Source organism: Mus caroli, chromosome 1 (genome assembly GCF_900094665.2).
Source record: "Mus caroli chromosome 1, CAROLI_EIJ_v1.1, whole genome shotgun sequence".
In the NCBI taxonomy this organism is placed as follows: Eukaryota; Metazoa; Chordata; class Mammalia; order Rodentia; family Muridae; genus Mus; species Mus caroli.
In genome coordinates, this window is record NC_034570.1 from 41,173,773 (window position 1) to 41,182,178 (window position 8,406).

An 8,406-nucleotide genomic window follows, 5' to 3' on the forward strand; every position below is an offset into this window, starting at 1 on the left:
CTGCCTCTGCCTCTGCCTCTGCCTCTGCCTCTGCCTCTGCCTCTGCCTCTGCCTCTGCCTCTGCCTCTGCCTCTGCCTCTGCCTCTGCCTCTGCGTGCTGGGATTAAAGGCATGCGCCACCATGCCCGGCTTCCTCCTGTATTTTGTATTAGAGACTAACATTGGGCAAAGTTATGTGAGCAACTGCAGCTTCTTGAAACCTTCTTCTCATAGGATTTCGGGAGATTCTCTGGATATTCTTGTGCTCACAACCCCAGGTTCTCTTGGAATGCTGGAGTCTGAGTCACTGGAATGGGGAGGCACAAGCAGTCTGTCTTCAGCTGGTTCCTCAGTTCTCTCTCCTCTTCCATCCTTTCCAGCTGAAGCTTACAAGGCAGGCAGACAGCTGCTTGCTTTCTCTAACACTAAGAGACGGGGGTGGACATGGATGCTGGAACAGGCCAGCTCCCAGGAGGAGTGGGAAAGCCAGTGCTTTTAAACATGTTTCAGGGAACCTTCTCTCCCCTGAAATACTGTACCATTAGCCACAGGCAGCAGCGGATGTGCTAACTTCTTAAAAGAAGTATCAAATATTTCTATTCAAGGTTTAAGATTTTTTTTTTCTGAGTTCTTGGTCTCTGACCTGGAGTCCAAGTACATTTGAATCCTGAGTTCTCTTGTGTCTCCAAATAAGAATAATGTTAGCTTTTCAGTGTTCAGAATTAGGAAGACTGCTGCCTGGAAGTTAATCCAATGCTTGGCACTTAATTCCCTCTAAGTATTTGTACCTCCTACTTGTTCTAAAGTATCTGAATTGGTTTCACTTTGTAACATAATGTCTAAAATTGAATTTAGAGAGGGAGAAAAAAAGTTCTTTGCTGTCTTGTGAGTGAATGGTGCTTGAGAATCCCATGGCTAAAAGGCATTGTGATATAAAACGATCTTATCACATGTATATGCAACATATGCGACACGAGGGGCCTTTATTGGGTCTGAGATTCTAGATCGTTCTTTCTTAATCGGTGCGAAGCTGCATCTCACTTTGTTCCAGGGCTGTCTTAGTTAGGGTTTCCTTTGCTGCAATTAAACACCATGGCCAAAAAGCAAGTTGGGGGATGAAGGGTTTATTCAGCTTATACTTTACATTGCTGTCATCACCAAAATAAAGTCAGATCAGGGACTCAAGCAGGGAAGAAAACTGGAGGCAGGAGCTGATGCAGAGGACATGAAGGAGTGACCCATGACTTGCTCAGCCTACTTTCTTGTAGAACCAACCACAAGGCCTGGGCTCACCAATCACTAATTTGAGAAAATGCCTTAAAGCTGGGTCTCATGGAGGCATTTCCTCAACAGATGTTCCTTCCTCTCTGATGACTCTAGCTTGTGTCAAGTTGACACAAAACCAGGCAGTCCACGGACATATTTTATTCCCATCACAGACTCAGAGTGAGTGGTCAGGTAAAGTCCCATGTCACCCAGAGTAAAGCCTGCAGCTAAGCGTGACAGTGCCTGCTTAAATGACATGACAAGAAAGAGAGGTTTTGAGCTGATAAAGGACACATCACAATTCTAACTTCCAGTTCAGGAACTGCTACTGACAATCCTGGATTACATGTCTTTTCATAATTATAATCTTAAGATATCTATCACTTAAAATAATGAGTAATTTGATGCTCCCAGGTTTAGGAGAAACTCCAGAGGAGAAGGGGAGGAGAGTGACTTGGAACAGCTGTGTTCCAAAGCAGGTCTAGATCCTTGGCACCGAGAGAGCCTCTCCTGATGTTCATTATGTCAGAGGTTCAGCCTCGTTTGTTTATCAGTGCCATTTTCTCTACCTTACACTGAGAAGCTGAGTGCATGGGAGCTGCCTCACTGAGAGTGCTCTGGTGGTGAGCAGCCATGGGCTGTTGATGAGGACACTCCACGGTGGTCTACGGGTTACTTTCAGATAGATCAAGACTGTATTTACATACTTCCCAGCTTTTAATGTTTGGTGGAGTCTGTTGGCTTAACTTTGTCATTTACTCCTGTTGTAAATTTGTAGTCCAAGTAAGTGATTCTCAATATTCCCAGAACGAAGACCCCCATTTAATACTGAAATTACATAGATCATACAAAAAAAGAAAAGAAACGTTTTGCATATAGTATTGGAGGACAAATAATGACAAACATGTTACAAACTCAGTGACATAGTTTTAAACAGAATTTAGGTATTTTGTGTGTGTTTCTCTTTTTGTGTGTGTGTGTGTGTATACATGTCTCAGAGGTAGACACTGGGTCTCTTCTTCAGTCACTTCCTACCTTATTTTCTGAGACAGTTTCTCACTGAGCCTGGAGCTCACAGGTTTAACTAGACTGGCTGGCCTGCAAGCCCCAGGACTCCGCTCTCTGCCTCCCCAGTGCCAGGAGACGAGGTGCATCTTTGTTCCGCCCTCCTTTGTTACCTCTGAGGTACTGGCATTGAACCCCAGTCCTCACAGTTGGGTGGCAAGAACTTTTTACCCACTGAGCCCTCTCCATAGGTCCTTCAAGTATGTTTTTTTTAAATGAATTAGCACTTAATTAACTATATTTACATCGAAACTGATACTGTAGACATCTATATGTACAGGGTGTGTGTGTGTGTGTGTGTGTGTGTGTGTGTAGATTTGCATTAGTTCAAGGCAGAGCCCATTTTAAAGCTATAACTTGAAGTAGATGGTCTTATAGAAACCTGTGAAAGGTTTAGAGAATGATATAAAATGGGACAACAATAAGCCAATGTTGGGCCTTTGGAGCCCTTCTGCCTGTTCACCCACCTGACAGATTTTAGCTGTGTTTTCTTAATTATTATTTTTTTAGATAATATTTCTTTGTGTGTAGTTCATGATAGCTTCAAACTCTGGATCCCATTGCTTTGTCTCCTGAGCTGTGGGATTTCAGGCACCTGTCACCATGACCACTTTTACTAGGTCATTTTGAGCAACCAGTACTAGTAGCCTTGGTTTACTGTCCTCTGCCCTTTTCTGTATCATTTATGCCCTTCTTACTTGGGATTTACTTTTTTCTGTTTTAGCTTAGGGTGAAAGTTATGGGACTAATTTAAACTTTGTTTTTTATAAGGCTTCAAATCTATATAATGTAGTTTACATTTAAAGGCTCATTTCAGAATTTTAATATATTGTAACTTTTATTACATGAAAAAATATGTGTAATTTCTTTTACAATCTCATCTTCATCTCATGGGCAACTTAAAAATGATTAGTTCCCAAATATCTGGGACTTTTCTGGATACTTTATTATTTTTAAAATTTTAATACTAGGGCAAGTGGGAACTGTATGCTGTAGAATTTCAAGCCTTGGAATCTGTTAGAGTCTCCTATATTCCATCCACCCTGATGAATGACCCTTAAGCACATGGCAGGGATGCCTTAGTTGTGTGCACTCTGCTCCATCAGTGGCAGTTGACCCAGGCTGGACATGATGTTTAAAGTGCACATTCTTTATTTTGTCCCTGGATATTCTGCCCATTTCTGCTTATTCAATATAAATCTCCAAACTTTGCTTGTAGCTTATTTTTCCTTTTAGTTATGCCAAGTCGTGCTTCTTCATGCATTTCCAAGGTATCAGTCACACACATATTTATGCACCACTTATAGACAGAAAAGACATTTCAAGATGAGTTTTATGTTTACAGAATAATCCAGAAGGAGGTAAGGAGTCTTCACACATCCCTGACTATATCCATTTACCCAGTTTCCCAGACTGTCAGCACCTGTGCAGTAACCCATGTTACAGGATGCAACTTTGTTGCTACATCATGACCACCCAAAGTTCACACTTTATATCAGGGTTTGCTCTTGATTTTATATAATTCATAGTTTTGACACATGTATAATCTTGTATACCCGTCACTATAGCAACATCCAGAATACATGCACTGTCTCCATTATTATATGTGTTCAACCTATCCATCCTACCTGCCTCCATAATGCCTGTATCTCTGTCTTTTTACTAGCTATATAACTCTGCCTTTTTTTTTTTTTTTTTTTTCTAAAAATTCCATACAGTTGGAGTGATATAATACATGGTCCTCTCAGGGTAGCTTGATAACACATTTTTTTTTTTAATTGCTGAATATTATACTGTAGCTGTCCAGTGGCCATGGAGAACTAGGTATACCTAGAAGAAGAGCTGGGGATGGAATAGAATGGTGGACAGGAGAAATAACAAGCTAAGACAAAGTTTCTCTGATCATGGCTCAATGTTTAATTTTTTAACTCTGAATTTATAGGGGGAAAACCCAAAAGCCCATCCTTTGTTCTGGCTGGATTCTGTTGCTTTGTCTCAGTTGGATTCTGTTGCAAAACTAGTTCTTTAGCAGTTCTTCAGATGGGCAGTCCCTTAGGACTCAGGCAAGAAGATGTAAATGTAGGTAGGCTGGCTCCAGCATTGGAGACTTGTTTAGCCAATTCAAGACTGGGGAAAGGGCACAGTTCCCCCCTTTTTTTTATTTTTTAAACTGGACAGGAAGCACAAGATTTACTTATGCTCCATGATCCTGTCTGGGAAATATGGTGGCTGGCAACTGGAACCTGGCTTAGGTCTGAATCTATATCACTCCTTTTTACCTGTCTTTAAGAACATGCACAGCTTGTTTGTGTTTATTTGAACAAACACAGCCTTTTAAGCAATTGTAAGCCCTGATATATATATATACACACACACATATATATATATATATATACACATATATATATATATATACATATATGTGTGTGTGTATATATATATACACACACAAATTAAAGCTTGATTTTTCAATACTTTAAAAACAGTGGTTACAGCATGTAGCTTGGTTATTTGTGTTATAGTAGAGGGAAACTCATGAGAATAAACATGTGATCCAATCACATATACTTGTCTCCCATAGAAGGGCTGTTTATAAATACAGTAGATGCATTCTTTATGGGATGCATGCATAAATTTAGGAAATACAAAAGCACACTAGAAGCAAATTTTAACAACTTGTCTTTTGGACAATTTTGCCTAAAAAGTTTGCCATGCAATAGGCCAAGTATCAGTATTCTGCAATAACCAATTCAATTGGTGTTTGAAATAAAGAATAAATGTTGAGTCAGGTTCTTAAGATATTCTTTCCAAAATACTTTCATGATTCTATCCTATAGTTCTTTATTAACCCCACAACAGCTTCATAATAAGATGTTAAAACTTTACTTGGAAATGAAGAAAGAATAATCTACATTAATGCTCTTTTTTGCCAAAGAATTGCAGTGGGCACATTGAGTAACAATAACATAAATAGCCAACAATTGATTATAACAGCTTCTTCTACTTTCTTTAAAGCTATTCATCCCTCACCAGTTAATTCAGATCCCCCTTGATAACATCCAACAAATGCTGAAGTCCTCCTGTGGGGAGCTAAAGGTGAGCTCTTAGCCAATTAACATCTCCTGGAAGCTTTTGAAAACAATTTGAAGTAAGCAAATCATCTCTTCTTTCTTGAATTTTCTGTGCCACAATTTTTCTAGGATATAACTAAGGCCCCAAATATTGAAAAAGATATTGCCTCTGAATCTTTTCTGGAGCAACAACTACTACAAAATTTTTAAAGCTCATTGTATAAGAACAAATGTTTGTAGTAAATTTCCCCTTCAGAGAGATTAGCTAATAAAATTTCTATATAATGAATAATATAGTCTGAAGGATTCAAACTTATTGTATTGAAGCAGAAACAATCTTTTCTTTTTAACATAATGTAAGGCTATTGGCTATTCCCAGAGGCAAAACTTTCCAATGATTATAAGCTCACTAGAAGCAAACCCTTTACAACTATCAGGATAGGCCAATACTCTATAACCAGAACATGCAGAACATATTTATACCTTTAAGACCAGTCAGAAACAAAATGAAGGGGCTATATGTTTAGACCAAACAAAATTTTTACTTTTTCTGGCTATAATTTCAAGAGAAAAAGCACTTTGTCATTTGCTGAATCCAATAGTCACAATTGCAGAGATTTTCCTAGGAAAAAAAAACCAAAAAACAAACAAACAAACAAACAAAAACCTATCAGCTTATTTGCCTTAGAACTTGAGGCCCTCTTTAAAAGCAGCTTTTCATCAGCGCTTCTGCCATGCTTCCTCCTTGCTAAGAGTGGAGGGCAACTTAAATCAGCCTCTGCTGTGCAAACTGAGACTGAATCAAGAGATGGATAGCCAGCAGATAAAGTTTTAACCACTTTTTCTTTTCAACATGAAACATAGAACAACAGTCATTCAGACAATGAAACAAAAACAGATACAAATTGACACATGGACAGATTGGTGTACCAAAGACAGACAATAAATACAAAGAGGGAAGAGAACTTGATGTAAACAGAACTAAGGATGTCTCCTTGTAGGGGCCAGAGGGGAAGCAGGGCATCTCCCAATTTCCTCCTGTCCCTAGGAGAGTTCTGAAATCCGTTTTCCTTCTCTCTTACATCAGCCAACCTAACTCAGGCTGGTCTTTTTTTTTTTTTTTTTTTTTTTTAAATTTATTTTTATTTTATTTTTTTAGAATTATTTATTTCATGTATGTGAGTACACTGTTGCAGTCTCCAGACACACCAGAAGAGGGCATCAGATCCCCATTACAGATGGTTGTGAGCTACCATGTGATTGCTGGGAATTAAACTCAGGACCTCTGGAAGAGCAGTCAGTGCTCTTAATCACTGACCATTTCTCCAGCCTCTCTTTCTCTCTCTCTCTCTCTCTCTCTCTCTCTCTCTCTCTCTCATGTCATTTGTATATCTAGCATCTCCTTCTTTTGTTTTTTGCTTTTTTTTAACTTATTTTATTTTATGCCCTACTCCTCTCACCTGATGCAGTTCTTGACTGCAGACAATTGCCTATATAGAATCCCCCATCCCAACGTGCTGTCACTGCTAGCTGATATCAGTGTTGGGCTGACTCTAACTCAGACTAGCCTGTATCCTTTTTTCACCCTTGCAATAAACAGCCTTCAAAAAATTAAATTTATAGACTAACATTAATGCTGTATGTTGCTTACCACCTTGTGGGATACATAAATTCTACTGTTTTCTGTGGAACTCCACTGAAGACAGTGTCCCTCAGTTGGTCTCTCTGTGTCCAACCCCATGTTGGGCACCAACTGTAGCCATCCAGGGGCCATGGAGAACCATGATATACAGATATACATGGTAAAAGATCTGGGAATGGAGAATGGGCTGACAAGAAAAATAACCAGCCAAAACAAAGTTCTCTGATCAGGACTCAAATATTAATTTTTCAGCTCTGCTTTGATATAGACAAAACCCCAAAACCCATCCTTTATTCTGGCTGGAGTCTGTTGCAAAACAGGCTCTTCAGCAGTAGTTCATCAGGTGGACAGTCCCTTAGGTCTCGGGCAGGAAGATATAAATTTAGGGAAGCTGGCTCCCCCGTTGGAGACTTGTTTAGCTAAGTCTCCAACTTGGCTGCAGTCAAGAACTGCATCAGGTGAGAGTTGGAGCCAAGTCTCCAACTTGTCTGCAGTCAAGAACTGCATCAGGTGAGAGGAGTAGGGCAAGTCTCCAACTCAAGGCTGGGGGAAGGGCACACTATACCGTGACCTAGATGGACCACAGTGTATCCATTCATCAACTGAAGGGCGTCCTGATTGTTTCTAAGTAGTTATGAAAAAGACATTGGAGAATTTTATTCTCCAAAGAATTTTATGTGGACCTACATTTCGAGCTTATTTGGATGAGTGCCAAGGAGTGAAATTTTGGGTCCTGTAGTAGGAGTATGTTTACTATGTGAGAAGGTGCTAAACTGTCATGTAAAGTGATGACATTGTTTTATAGTTGCACCTGCACTGCACAGGATTCTGTTGCACATCTCTGCTCCCTTCTGGTGCTGTTTGGACTGATCACTCTTCTGCTGGTTATGCTGCATCTCAGTGCTCTTCTGACTTGCAGTTCCCTAGTAATGACGTCCTTACATGTTGACCTGCCTTCTGTAGGTCTTACTCTGCGTCTTACTTGGTATGGTGATATTTTGCCCATTTTGATCAGATTGTTCAGTTTTTTTTATTGAGTTTTAAAAGTTCTTTGCATATTTGGATTGCAGTTCTTAATCAAAGCCTTTACACTGTTTTCTCCAAGTCTATAGGTGGTCTTCTAATTTTATTACACTGTCTTTAAAGAGCAGAGCTTTGGATTCCAATGAGGTCAAAGATATTTCATGGGTCATGCCTTTCATGTTAGACCTTAGAAACCTGAAGCTATATATAGGTTTGTTTACTTGTTTGTTTTTATGCTGTGATAGGCATGTTACGTTTTTTTGTTTTGTTTTGTTTTGTTTTTTGTTTTTTTGGCTGATTTTTTTTATTAGGTATTTTCCTCAATTACATTTCCAATGCTATCCAAAAAGTCCCCAATAC

The 8,406-nt window shown here is 39.4% G+C and overlaps 1 protein-coding gene across 7 annotated transcripts in view; it reads left to right on the forward strand.

Moving 5' to 3' along the window:
- Positions 1-8,406, forward strand: part of C1H2orf88 (chromosome 1 C2orf88 homolog) — a 40,953-nt gene that overhangs the window by 21,958 nt on the left and 10,589 nt on the right. Inside the window, exon 2 of one of the 7 annotated variants that reach the window (XM_021169048.2) lies at positions 5,326-5,406. The exons of 5 other annotated variants lie outside the window; for them this stretch is intronic. The gene's annotated coding sequence lies outside the window, so the exon portion shown is untranslated. Of the gene's footprint in view, positions 1-2,463; positions 2,511-5,325; positions 5,407-8,406 lie in introns of those variants that run through there. One more of the 7 variants, XM_021169054.2, reaches the window with a different exon arrangement.